Source organism: Zingiber officinale, chromosome 4B (genome assembly GCF_018446385.1).
Source record: "Zingiber officinale cultivar Zhangliang chromosome 4B, Zo_v1.1, whole genome shotgun sequence".
In the NCBI taxonomy this organism is placed as follows: domain Eukaryota; kingdom Viridiplantae; phylum Streptophyta; class Magnoliopsida; order Zingiberales; family Zingiberaceae; genus Zingiber; species Zingiber officinale.
The window spans coordinates 38,993,769-39,008,380 of record NC_055993.1 but is presented as its reverse complement, the minus strand read 5'-3'; the positions used below and the strand labels follow the sequence as shown (position 1 = coordinate 39,008,380).

Genomic DNA, 14,612 nt, shown 5'->3' with positions numbered 1-14,612 from the left:
TCAAATTTTCCTGATGCTTTTGTTGGGTTTGAATAAGAATAGCCCCCACTTCTCTCTGTTACCCATTGATGATGATTCTGTGCTACACTCTCAATGATTTCTTCGGTTTCATCTAAACTTTTGTTCATAAGTGCCCCTCCAGCAGCTGAATCTAGGGACACTTTAGTATGATAGTTTATGCCATTATAAAAAGTGTGTAACACCAACCATTTCTCTAATCCATGATGTGGGCATTGTCTGAGTATATTATTGTATCTATCTCATGCTTTAAATAAAGATTCTGAATCGGATTGTCTGAAGCTTGCAATAAGATTTCTTATATGAGCTGTCTTGTTAGGAGGATAGAACTTAACTAAGAATTGCTACTCACATTGCTCCCAAGTGGTAATGCTATTTGGAGGTAAGGAATTCAACCATTATTTAGCTCTATCTCTTAAAGAAAATCCAAACAGTAATAATCTAACTGCTTCTGAAGGAACATCATTCATTTTCATGGTATCGCAAATTTCATAGAAGACTTCCAAATTTTGATTAGGATCTTCATGCAGTCCACCTCCAAACTGATTTTGCTGAACCATATCGATTATTGCAGGCTTGATCTCAAAGTTATTTGCTTCAACAGAGGGTCTAGTAATGCTTGAGCGAAACCCTCTAGCATAAGGTGTTGCATAATCCTTAAGTGGTCTATTTGCCATATTTGACTGTTCTTGTTCTTCTTGATGTCTTTGCAAGATTCTCCTTCTATGGGATGTTCTATCAATCTCGGGGTCAAGAGGAAGTAGATCTCTAGCAAAGTTAGATCTTCGCATACAAGAACAAGATTAAAGAATTTGATTCTAAGAAAATAAAAGAATAGAAAGAATATAGTTTACAAAAAGAATTAAAGAACAATGTAATGAATGAATGAAATGAATGAAAATAAAGAATGAATGCAATGAATGAAAATAAAGAACGAATGCAATGAATGAAAACAAAGAATGAATCCAAATGGAGGAATACAAAATAGAATTAGAAAACTAGTTACAAATCAGATTTAAGACAAGAAAAGAAAAGTTTAGTCTAACTCAATTGATAATCTCTAATGTTATAAGCGCAGTCCCCGGCAACGATGCCAAAAACTTGTTACGAACTGCAAGTGTACGGTTACGTCATCAGTAATAATACAAGATATCGTATCTGTTGGTGCAACCTTAGGTCAAGGTTGACCTGGTTGACCCGACTCGAGGTGACTTGACTCGAGTTGTATTTTGATGTTTGACTTGGGAAGATTGTCGGTGCAACCTTAGGTCAAGGTTGACCTAGTTGAGTTGCATGTTGATGTTTGACACTCGTTGAGTTCTATTCTTGATGTTTGACAAGAATAGGTGTTTGGGAGATTGTAGGTGCAACCTTAGGTCAAGGTTGACCTGGTTGACCTGATTCGGGAAAAGTCCAAGCAGGGAGCTTGGCACGCGAAAAGTCCAAGTATGGAGACTTGGCACTGGAAAAGTCCAAGCGGGGAGCTTGGCATGCGAGAAGTCCAAGTGTGGAGACTTGGCACGGGAAAAGTCCAAGTATGGAGACTTGGCACTGGAAAAGTCCAAGTATGGAGACTTGGCACGGAGAAGTCCAAGCAGGGAGCTTGGCACGAGGGAAAGACCTAACTGGGATGTTAGGCAGGTGGAAAAGTCCTGGTGAGTGAAGTCAGGCAGTGGGAAAGTCCTAACTGGGATATTAGGCAGTTGGAAAGTCCTGGTGAGTGAAGCCAGGCAGTGAGAAAGTCCTAACTGGGATGTTAGGCAGTGTGGAAATCCTGGTGAGTGAAGCCAGGTGGAAAGTCCTGGTAAGTGAAGCCGGGCAAGGGAAAATCCAGATAGATCAAGGGTGATCGGACATCTGGTATTGAGAAGTCCAAGTGAGTGAAGCTTGGCATATGGAGTCGGAGAGGGCTCGGTAGCTCGTTCTCCGAACTAGGTTAGAGAGGGCACTCTAAACCTAGGAGTTGGATCGGTCTGCAGACCGATCCAGTGATACTCAGTGTTTCCTGATCGGTCTGGTGACCGATCAGATTCCACTCAGTAGCATACTGTGGAGTTCCTGATCGGTCCACAGACCGATCAGGCGACGATCAGAAGTGAAGAAAGAAGCTCCTGATCGGTCCAGGGACCGATCAGGTGTATGCCTGATCGGTCTCCACGACCGATCAGGAGACGAGTGCGCTCACGGCTGGGAGAGCTGGGATCGGTCTGGGGACCGATCAGCACAGGGCCTGATCGGTCCCCACGACCGATCAGGCAAGCCCCAGACCGATCAGGCTGAAGCCTGATCGGTCCAGGTTCTAGCCGTTGCGTTGCAACGGCTAGTTTCTTCGCTGTCTTCTTCGCAGGTATAAAGGGGTCGAGAGCTGCTGCTGCATTTCTTCTTCTTCCTCTTCTTCTCTGCGACAGAGCTGCTGTTCTGGTGCTTGAGCTTTGTTGAGCTCTTCTTCGCAAGCTTCGCGTGAGCTTCATTCCACGACTGGATCAGCTGCTGCTGAGTTGCTTGTCGGCATCCGTCCGTGAAGTTGTTGCTTCATCTGGGACTTCAGTCGACAACGAGAAGGCAAGCTAGTGTTGTTGCATTCATATTGTCTTGTATTTCTTGTTGTATCTCGTGTACTCTTTGCTTGCTGTTGCAAGATTTTGTGGCGAGGTTTCTCCACCCAGAAGGAGTATATTTTAGCCGGGTTTCCGGGGATTCATCCACCGACGGATTGACAGGGCTCGTCCACCTTACGGACACGCCGAGGAGTAGGAGTATCATCTCCGAACCTCGTACATCGCTGTGTTAAGGTTTGATATTCTTCCTTTCGTTTCTAGTTTATTTTTCCGCTGCGCTAACGAAGTTTAGGAAGAAACGCGAGCGATTTGGGGTCGGCTATTCACACCCCCCCTCTCTAGCCGTACAAAGGATCCTAACAAGTGGTATCAAAGCGAGGTCACTCTTCATCGGATCAACACCCGTGGGAGCAAAGCTAGAGATGGATCAACTCGGAGAAGACATCACCATTCCACCCTTCTACGATCGCGACGACTTCGCGTATTGGAAGGTAAGGATGAAGTATTTCCTTATGACTAACATTGAAAATTGGACTTGTGTACAATTAGGTTTCACTCTTCCGATGGATAAAGAAGGAAAACCTTTTGAGAAGAAGAAGTGGACGAAGGAGCAAATCCACCAATCCACAATCAACGACGAGGTAATGAAAATATTTGAATTCTCATTACCTAACGATATATTGTGTAGGATAGATGGATACAACAATGCCAAGGAGTTGTGGAACAACTTGGCTAAGTTCCATGAGGGGAACTCCACTTCAAGCCATGAAGAGGAGTCAAGTGAGCCAAGTAGCTCACATCATGGAGGAGAGGAATTAGAAGTTGAGGGCTACTCAACATATAAGGAAGAAGAGGAGGAGAGTTCTTCTTCAAGAATGGAGCAAGAGGAAGAAGCTTCTATCTCCAGAAGGGATGAAGAAGAAAGCATACATCCCACCTCAACCCTAGGTAACTCAAGCATTTCAAGTTCAATTAAATTACACATTATGTGCTTTGAGTGTAGGGAACATGGACATTACAAGAGTAAGTGTCCGAAGAGGGTAAGAAAGACTCCACCGGCACCAAAGGTCAAGGAAGCCGGAGTCCCAACACGCAAGGGCAAGGAGCACATGGTGTGCTTCCAATGCAAGCGAAGGGGACATTATCGGAGCCAATGTCCGAGAGGGAGGCAATCTCACAAGGACAAGAGATCGAGCACATGTATAGGGGGAGCTAGGGCAAACCCTAGGGTAATCTCTAAGGCACATTCTTGCAATTCTAGTAGGATGCATGCTAGTAGCCTTATTGCTATTGTCAAGAATGATAAGCATGTTAATTATAGAAATCGATACACATGCTTAGGTGCCAAACATGTGAGCCTAGATAAGGATAACACTAGGAAAGCCAACCCTAGAATTAACTCATCTAAGGCTAAGGAAAACCTAGGTAGAAATCCCAAGAAGACTAGACACATGCCTAGGAATATCTCAAGAGAAAATGACAAATTAAAACTTGAGGTATTAGAGAGAGAAAATCAAGTCTTGAGGTCAAGACTTGATAATTTAGAAAAGGCTCTTAAAAACATGGAGAAGTCATCTCTAGGGTTTAAGAGTCAAAACTCAAGTCCAAGGACAAGAAAGGTTTGGGTCACAAACCTAAGTCCCAAATGGTCAAGCCCACTTACCACAATGTTCCATTCGATTATGGAACAAAACCTAGGGCTAGGAAGACCATTACCAAGGTTACAAGGGGAGTCACCCCTATAGTTGACCTTGACGAGACCCAAATGACCAAGGCTTCAAAGCCTAAGAGGGTCATTAGGAGGGTTGCTAGGGAAGTCATCCCTAGTGAATATTTAGTGAACCCAATGAGCTCAAATAGGTATTGGGTTCCTAGGAGCATCTTCTCTACCCCATAAATGGGTTAGAGAGTGTCAACTCCGATTAGAAGGGTAGTTAACCCAACTTTGAGGAAATTGACACTCAAGGAGCATTTTCAAGGTTTTGAGAACTTTTGAAAATGAAATGGAATTATCATTTACTCCTTTGAAGAATTAAATGTGCCTAAAGATTGGAAATTTTATTTTTAATCTCAATTGGCACAATTTGGGAAAATCTAGAGAACTCTCGAGGAAAAATGAAACATGCCAAGTTTTGAGGATAAATTTGATCTTTAAGTGGCATGAATTAATCGAGAGTTCAAGAAGTGTCAAAATTAGCATTTTGGCATTTTGGGGCAATCTAGGATTAAGTTTGAAGTTAGCCAAGTGGTTAAGGATACTTAGATAGGTAATCTAGGTATATTTATGTATGCTAAATCTTGTCATAATTGTTTGCCCTCACATGTCATGACATCATATTTAGTTTTATTATCATTTGAAATGTTATGATAATGCTTAGGCTAGTTTATATGTCATGTTTATTTAAGTTTCAAACTTTATGCCATGACATCATGACATTGGCACATATTTTCATTTATGATATCATTTTATGCCATGTCATCATCTCTTGCATTAATGATCAATGAAATTGATTTAAGGATGAAAAACACATTTTGATATTGAGATCAAATTTGTGTTTAGAAAATGCATGAGAACTTAGCCTAAGTTGACCTTAATCCATATCTCATATCAAATTGACTTGAATGTGGTTTGATACACCTTAGATGTGTGTGAGATATTAGGATCATGAGTTAGGATCAAGGTGCATAGTCCTTGTACCTAGATGACCCTAATTCAAGAAATTGAGGATCATAGGGAAAGCTTGTGTACAAGTCATGTACATCTAGCCCTAAGATTATGATCCCAAATTCAAATGGTTTTAAAAGCGTTTTAAAATTGATTTGAAAAACCTTGATGAAGTTTTCCTAGTGATAGCATTCATCATTGAACATTGTGATACAAAGTTGAGTTAAACTTGAACTATTTCAAAGTTTTTAAACTTTGTATCAAGATTGAAAAATGGAAGTTATTTTCATAGAAAACTATTTTTCCATGATAGTATATGTTATGAGGAATGTATCCTCAAAATTTCACAATTTTTCGAATTTTCTGGAATTTTCTAGGAGTTTCTGAATTTTGGGAAGGAAATTTCAGAAATCTGCCTATCAGAGTCTGGATCGGTCTGGGGACCGATCCAGGTAAGTCCTGATCGGTCTGTGGATCGATCCAGTGAAGCATGGATCGGTCTGCAGACCGATCCAGTGAGATCCAGAAAGCGGGGATCGGTCTGGGGACCGATCAGTGCGTGCCAGTTTCTGATTTTCAGCTGTTGGTCTGAAATTTCAGCTGGAAGTTGGGTTTTGTGGATTTCTAAAGGTTTGGAACTCACAAAGACATTGTTGGTGCAATCGTCAAGGGGGAGTTGACCTTTAGGGAGAGTTTTACCTATTAGTCAAGGGGGAGTTGACTTTTAGGGGGAGTTTTTACTCCTTAAGACTTTTGAGGATTAGTGATATGGGATTATCACTAAGTTGATTGTTGAGTTTAGTATCAAGGGGGAAATTAAGAGTTTCAATGAAAGGTATGGGACTTTCATTAGGAAGAAACTCTTGACCTTGATACCCTCCTTTTCCTTTTTGATGTGTGTCAAAAAGGGGAGAGTGTTCATTGGAGAATTATTGGAGAACCCAAGTTAAGGTCATCGGGTTAACCTAAGCTAGGGGAAGAATATCAAGGAATGTTCGAAGAAGAACATTGGAATTCTTTTTGATGTGTGTCAAAAAGGGGGAGAATTATTGGAGAACCCAAGTTAGGTTATCGGGTTAACCTAAGGGGAGGATGAGTTAGGTTATCGGGTTAACCTAAGGGGAGAATGTCCAGAGAATGTTCAAGGAAAGAACATTGGACATTGGAAGATGGCACTGGAAAACCTAAGTTAGGTTATCGGGTTAACCTAACTTGATTATGGGTTTTGTCAAGCATCAAAAAGGGGGAGATTGTTGGTGCAACCTTAGGTCAAGGTTGACCTGGTTGACCCGACTCGAGGTGACTTGACTCGAGTTGTATTTTGATGTTTGACTTGGGAAGATTGTCGGTGCAACCTTAGGTCAAGGTTGACCTAGTTGAGTTGCATGTTGATGTTTGACACTCGTTGAGTTCTATTCTTGATGTTTGACAAGAATATGTGTTTGGGAGATTGTAGGTGCAACCTTAGGTCAAGGTTGACCTGGTTGACCTGATTCGGGAAAAGTCCAAGCAGGGAGCTTGGCACGCGAAAAGTCCAAGTATGGAGACTTGGCACTGGAAAAGTCCAAGCAGGGAGCTTGGCACGCGAGAAGTCCAAGTGTGGAGACTTGGCACGGGAAAAGTCCAAGTATGGAGACTTGGCACTGGAAAAGTCCAAGTATGGAGACTTGGCACGGAGAAGTCCAAGCAGGGAGCTTGGCACGAGGGAAAGACCTAACTGGGATGTTAGGCAGGTGGAAAAGTCCTGGTGAGTGAAGCCAGGCAGTGGGAAAGTCCTAACTGGGATATTAGGCAGTTGGAAAGTCCTGGTGAGTGAAGCCAGGCAGTGAGAAAGTCCTAACTGGGATGTTAGGCAGTGTGGAAATCCTGGTGAGTGAAGCCAGGTGGAAAGTCCTGGTGAGTGAAGCCGGGCAAGGGAAAATCCAGATAGATCAAGGGTGATCGGACATCTGGTGTTGAGAAGTCCAAGTGAGTGAAGCTTGGCATATGGAGTCGGAGAGGGCTCGGTAGCTCGTTCTCCGAACTAGGTTAGAGAGGGCACTCTAAACCTAGGAGCTGGATCGGTCTGCAGACCGATCCAGTGAAACTCAGTGTTTCCTGATCGGTCTGGTGACCGATCAGATTCCACTCAGTAGTATACTATGGAGTTCCTGATCGGTCCCTGAACCGATCAGGCGACGATCAGAAGTGAAGAAAGAAGCTCCTGATCGGTCCAGGGACCGATCAGGTGTATGCCTGATCGGTCTCCACGACCGATCAGGAGACGAGTGCGCTCACGGCTGGGAGAGCTGGGATCGGTCTGGGGACCGATCAGCACAGGGCCTGATCGGTCCCCACGACCGATCAGGCAAGCCCCAGACCGATCAGGCTGAAGCCTGATCGGTCCAGGTTCTAGCCGTTGCGTTGCAACGGCTAGTTTCTTCGCTGTCTTCTTCGCAGGTATAAAGGGGTCGAGAGCTGCTGCTGCATTACTTCTTCTTCCTCTTCTTCTCTGCGACAGAACTGCTGTTCTGGTGCTTGAGCTTTGTTGAGCTCTTCTTCGCAAGCTTCGCGTGAGCTTCATTCCACGACTGGATCAGCTGCTGCTGAGTTGCTTGTCGGCATCCGTCCGTGAAGTTGTTGCTTCATCTGGGACTTCAGTCGACAACGAGAAGGCAAGCTAGTGTTGTTGCATTCATATTGTCTTGTATTTCTTGTTGTATCTCGTGTACTCTTTGCTTGCTGTTGCAAGATTTTGTGGCGAGGTTTCTCCACCCAGAAGGAGTATATTTTAGCCGGGTTTCCGGGGATTCATCCACCGACGGATTGACAGGGCTCGTCCACCTTACGGACACGCCGAGGAGTAGGAGTATCATCTCCGAACCTCATACATCACTGTGTTAAGGTTTGATATTCTTCCTTTCGTTTCTAGTTTATTTTTCCGCTGCGCTAACGAAGTGTAGGAAGAAACGCGAGCGATTTGGGGTCGGCTATTCACACCCCCCCTCTCTAGCCGTACAAAGGATCCTAACAGTATCCACAGAGACTGGTTTTAATCACTAAAGATGTCTCAAAAGTGAATTAGCTAAACAAACAATTAAATGATCATTTATAACTAAAGATTAGAAGTAAGAGTTAAATGCAGAAATTCAGTTTTATAAAGGTTCTAGGAGTTTTGGTTTCTTTGTGATATTCATCGATGTAATGCAATCTACCAATTCTTGTCCTCAATTGAAATGTATTTGTAAGAAGTCACCGGTTATTTCCTGCAGAAAACACCAATCAAGGACTCACATCTAAACCTTAAGTAATCAAAGAGTTATGATCCCTATGAAGTCCGTTAGCGGGGCATCCCTGTCACAACGCCCCTCGGTCATACGACATAGAAACGCATCACTAATCAATTCACATTAAGATATAGAGTTAAGCAAATCAATCCGTCATACTTCTTTGTAGGTTCTTGCTTTACCCCTAAAGGTGATCCCTTAAAATGTCCGTCAGCCCTGTCACGATGTCCCTCGATCATATAATTCAGTGAATTCCTCAACAAAATTTCACAAGAAATACAAACAACCAATCAAGAATGGTACTTAGGCATAAAACACAACAATCCATACAAGATTGATTAACACAAAACATAACAATATCCTTGAATCAAGAAGATGGCAAATCCATGAATCTTACATCAAATTACATCACAAATACTCCCTCCTTCCTAAAACAAAAGATCTACTCCATAGAAGGCGAGGAAAGAATCGAAGACAAGAAGATTAAAAACATTCTGATCCAAATCAAGAAAGTAGAAAGGAATGCTTATCTCAATAAGACGAGTGATCTTCAAAACCAATCCTCCACTCTTGGAGTCGAATCTTAGACAGAAATCGCCTTCTGAATGCTGGAAACTCGCCCAAGAACAGATCTCCCCAAAGGGAGAGCCTCCCCTTTTCAAAAAGGAAGAAGCTCTATATATAGAGGAGGACATTTGGGTGCCACAAAGGCTCAGAACACGGTCGTGTGAGATCCACATGGCCAGGGCGTTCCTCCTCTCGGCCAAGGTCACACGGTCGTGTGATCCTCACATGGTCGTGCCATGTTCCACTTCTGCCTACTTACATGACCGTGTGAAACCACACGGCCTGGTCAATTCTTGTCTCTAGAAGAGTTGCACGACCGTGTGGCACATATGGCCATGTCATTCTTCGGCTCTGGAAAGGCTACACGGTCGTGTAACCATACACGGTCGTGTACTAGCTGGCTGAAGAAGGTGGCATAGCCATGTAACTTCACACGGCCAAGGCATTCTCCCTTGCTGTTGATGCTACATGACCCTGTCATGGCCACACGACCAGGGACATTCCCCTTTGCAAGGTCGTGTGGCACTCATTGCCAAAGTCGTTTTTTCTCCGTTTGGTTGTAGAATCAGCCACGAACATTAATTCTTCTCCAAATTTGACTCCTGAAAGCATAAAATGCACAAAAGCAGATCTTCGAACAAAGAAAAGTATTTATGTTAAAAGCAAAGCAAGGAACATGAAAGTGCATAGATAAAGCATGGATAAAACATAAGAATGTGTGTCAAAACATGCTAAACAAGTGTATAAAATCTACGTACATCAATTATTTCTTAAATAATCTTATCATTTAATTATTATTTGGGTGTCGTATTTTATAACATCCATGACTAGCTCCTGCCAAGATTTACAATTCAGTGGAAGAATTATTTAATTAAAAGCATAATTAAATGATCTAAATATGATACTTATTTCTACATTTTATTATTGTAGATCACCATGTCATCTAGTACGTCTAATAGACTCTCTCTGTGATCTGTCCTTTATAAGGATAAACTCAATGGAGCTAATTTCCTAGACTGGTACAAGAACTTGAGAAAAGTTCTCAAGCAAGAAAGAAAATTGTGCGTCCTAGAGCATCTCATTCTTGACACACACCCCACTACTACCACTAGAACTGATAAGGATGCTTATAAGAAGCATCAAGCTGATGCATTTGATGTATCATGCCTTATGTTTGCCATCATGAACCCTGAGCTTCAAAAGTAACATGAAAACATGGATGCTTATTATATGATTGAACATTTTAGACAACTATATCAAGGACAAACAAGGCAAGAGAGATTCGAGATCTCTAATGCTCTATTTCAATACAAAATGCAAGAAGAAAGTCCCGTAGGGCCTTATATGCTCAAAATGATCAGGTATGTGAAGAATCTACAAAGATTGGGATTTCCACTAGGTCAAGAATTAATCACTGACCTTATTATGTAGTTATTGCCCAAGAGCTACAGTTAATTTTTCATGAATGATAATATGAATGAAATTGACAAACCATTGCCTAAGATGTTAAGCATGTTGCAAACTATTGAACTCAACCTTAAGAAGGCAAAGCCTAGTACCATTTTGATGGTACCAAAGGGCAAAGGCAAATGGAAGCCCAAAGGTAAAGGTAAGACCCAAGACAAAGGCAAGGGTAAGACTCATGCATTGAAACCCAAAGGTGGGGTTAGTAAGGAAAGAACTAACTTTCATTGTGGTGAGACCAAACACTGGAAGAGGAACTGCAAGTTGTACTTAGAGGAACTGAAAAGAAAGATAAGTGAGACTTCTGCCTTATGTATATATGCTATAGAAGTTAATCTATATATTTCTTTTTCATGGGAATTAGATACTAAGTGTGCATCTCACATTTGTACTGATGTGCAGAAGCTAAAAAACAGTAGATCATTGACAAAGGGCGAAGTGGACCTACGAGTAGGCAATGGCGCAAGAGTTGCTGCTATAATTGTAGGAACATATTCCTTATCTTTGCCCACTGAGCTTGTTTTAGAACTTAAAGAGTATTGTTATGTGCCTACTTTGACTAAGAACATTATCTCTATTTCTTGTTTGGACAAGAAAGGTGTTTCATTTGTAATAAAGAACAAATGTTATTTTGTTTATTTCAATGAAATATTCTGTTGTAGTGCACATCTTGTGAATAGACTCTATGTTCTAGACTTTGACAGCACAATCTATAACATAAATACCAAATGGTTCAAGTCTAATGATTTGAACTAAACATACCTCTGGCATTGCCACTTAGGTCATATAAATGAGAGTCGCATATCTCAACTCCATAAGGATGGACTTTTGAACTCATTTGATTTTAAATCATATAAGGTATGTAATCTTATCTTCAAGGCAAGATGACAAAGACTCCATTTAGTAGACACAATGAAAGAGCTAATGACTTGTTAGGACTCATACATACTGATATATGCAGCTCTTTCAGAATAGCAACTAAAGGAGGATATCATTACTTTATTACTTTTACTGATGATATCAGTAGATGCGGCTACGTGTATCTAATGAGACACAAGTCAGATTCCTTTAAAAATTTCAAAGAATTCAAGAATAAAGTACAAAACCAACTTGGTAAGGATATTAAGATGCTTCAATTAGATTGAGGTGGGGAATACCTTAGCCAAACGTTTCATGACCATCTCATTAAGTGTGGGATCATATCTCAACTCAATCCACCTAGAACACCACAATAGAATGGTGTATTAGAAAGGAGAAATCATACTTTATTAGATATGATACGATCAATGATGAGTCAAACAGATCTTCCTACTTTCTTCTGGAGACATGCTCTAGAGATGACTGCTTTCAGACTTAATCACGTTCCATCTAAGGCTGTTATAAAGACACCATATATGATATGGACTAGGAGGAGTCCCAAGATGTCTTTCATGAAAATTTGGGGTTGTGAGGTTTACGTTCAATGACAAGTCTCAAATAAACTAGGACCTAAATCAAACAAGTGTTATTTTATAGAATATCCCAAGGAAACAAAAGGTTCTTACTTTTATAATCTCACACAAGGCAAAGTGTTTGTTTCCAGAAATGGTGTCTTTCTAGAAAGGGAGTTTATTTCAAGAAAAACTAGTGGGGGTAAAGTCTATCTTAAAGAAATTCAAGATCCATAATCTAGCACCGAAGCATTGATGGAAATTGAACAAGTACTACAAGATGTTGTGGATCATGATTTTGTTACACTACAAGAAGTTGTGGAGCAACAACCTATTCAAGTAGAACAAGCTCTATACAGATCTGATAAGATCCGTTGTCAACCTGAGAGATATTCTTTTCTCTTATCTGACCATGATAACGTAGTGCTTGTTGGTCCCAACTAGCCTACATCTTATCAGGAAGTTGTATAAGGCCCAAATTCTGAGGAATGGCTAGAGGGCATGAGATCCGAAATGGATAACTAAGTATGAACTTTGGTTGATCCACCTGAAAGGATCAAACTCATTAGGTGTAAGTGGGTCATTAAAAGAAAGACTGACATGGATGGTCATCTGCATAACTATAAAGGGTGATTGGTAGTTAAAGGATTCAAGTAGATTCATGGTATAGACTATGATAAAACCTTTTCACTAGTTACGATGCTTAAGTCTATTTATATTTTACTTGCTATTACAACTTACTATGATTATGAGATCTGACAGATATATGTCAAAACTATATTTCTTAATGAAAATCTACTCGAGAATATGTACATGACACAAACTAAGGGTTTTGTTGAACCAGAGTATGCTGGAAAGGTATGTAAGTTGCAACAATCTATTTATAGATTAAAGCAAGCTTCTAGAACCAGAATCTTTGATTCAATGATACAATCAAAGTATTTGGTTTCATCAAGAATGAAGATAAACCTTGTATCTATAAGAGGGTTAGTGAGAGCACAGTCATCTTTCTCATATTGTTTGTAGATGGCATACTTCTCATTGGAAATGATATCCCTACTCTTCAACTAGTGATGATGTGACTTGGGAATTATTTCTAAATGAAGGACTTAGGTAAAGCAGCTTACATTTTAAGCACCAAGATCCATAGAGATAGATCTAAGAGATTGCTTGATCTAAGTCAGAGTACATATATTGACAAGGTGTTGGTGCAGGGAGCACCAGACGATCAAACCAGTATTTTGATAACGGCAAAGGGTTCAAAGTTAAGTTGTCTTATTATTTAACAAGTGTGACTGAGCTTATAGGAAAGTCCTAAGTTATCTTAGGCAAAAGTCCTAGTGGATTCTAGGCAGGTGGAAAGTCTTAGCTGCGGTTAGGCAACGAAGTCCTAGTCCAAGAGACTAGGCAAAGCCTTGGCGGGTCGAGAACATTGAGCAAAATCGTAGTGTCAAGAATACTAGGTGAAAATTCTAGGGGTCGCAAACACTAGGTGGAAGACTGGATGGGTTGAGATTGGACGTTTAGCATGAAGTCGTAACATCTCAGATGCTGAGTAAAAGTCCAAACCGTCTAGAGGACTGATCTGACAAAAGGTAATTTCTCCTGAGAGAAATAAGTGAGGATGCTTTTCCCGTTGAGGGAATAGTAGACATCGGTTCGACCTAAGGAACAATATTATGCTAACTTTGTCTTGCAGTGTATATTTTATATTTTGGACTAACATGGCTTACAGGGAGTGAAAAGCACAAAATAAGCTCAAATGAGCAGTGCTCAAGGCGCCTCCGATGAGGTTGGAGGCACCTCAAACACCTTGGCTGAAGGCTCATGCGGAGAGGCGGGGAGGCACCTTCCATGTGCCTGAAGGTGCCTTGGAGCTAGGATGGAAGGTGCCTTCAAATGGATAAATAGCACAGGTTGCGGAGCTTATCGACACCGAGAAGGGGATAAGTTGCAAAGCTGGAGGTGTCTTTAAGGGGGTTGAAGGCGCCTTCAATAGCCCATAAAAGGCTAGTTCGATCAAAGGGTTGAACACACTTCATTTTCATAACCTTTCTCCTGCATGCTGCTCCAATGATGATCCTGCTACTCCGCGATGCAACTCCGATGACCAAAAGCATGACCTTCCAAATCCTCAAAAGTAGTCGGCATATTTTCAATTGTAGTACTTAAATCATTAATCTATTGTACTCATCTTTGTAAAGATTTTCCAAATTGATAGTGAAATGTCCAACAAAAGCAATCGACGATTGCGGGTCTTGGAGTAGGAGTCGTCAAAGTCTCTCAACCAAGTAAAATCAACATGTGTTAGCGATTGTTTTACTTTCGCTATTTTGCTAACTATTTTCGCTGCATTTATTCTGTATTTTTCGAAAAGTGAGAGAAAGCCATGAGTGTTATTCATCTCCCCCCTCCTTCTAGTACGTCTCGATCCTACAATTGGTATCAGAGTGAGACCGCTCTGAATTAGTGAAACCACCAATCAAGCAGGGGGTTCCTTTTTGAAAAATAAAATTGTATAGTACCTTTCATTTTTTCCCTCCAAATTTTATTTTGAAAAATTCACTTTTATTTTTTCACCATTAGTCAGAGTTGGTGAAATATTGCATTTAACAAAATTTTCCATAATATTTTTTTTATTTTA

At 41.1% G+C, this 14,612-nt stretch overlaps 1 non-coding gene across 1 annotated transcript; it reads left to right on the top strand.

The window, feature by feature from the left end:
* Nucleotides 1-216: 216 nt before the first annotated feature.
* LOC121978889 lies at nt 217-323 on the top strand. Its single transcript, XR_006111219.1, has one exon. It is a non-coding gene; the product is annotated as a small nucleolar RNA R71 (small nucleolar RNA).
* The last annotated feature ends 14,289 nt before the right edge of the window (nt 324-14,612 follow it).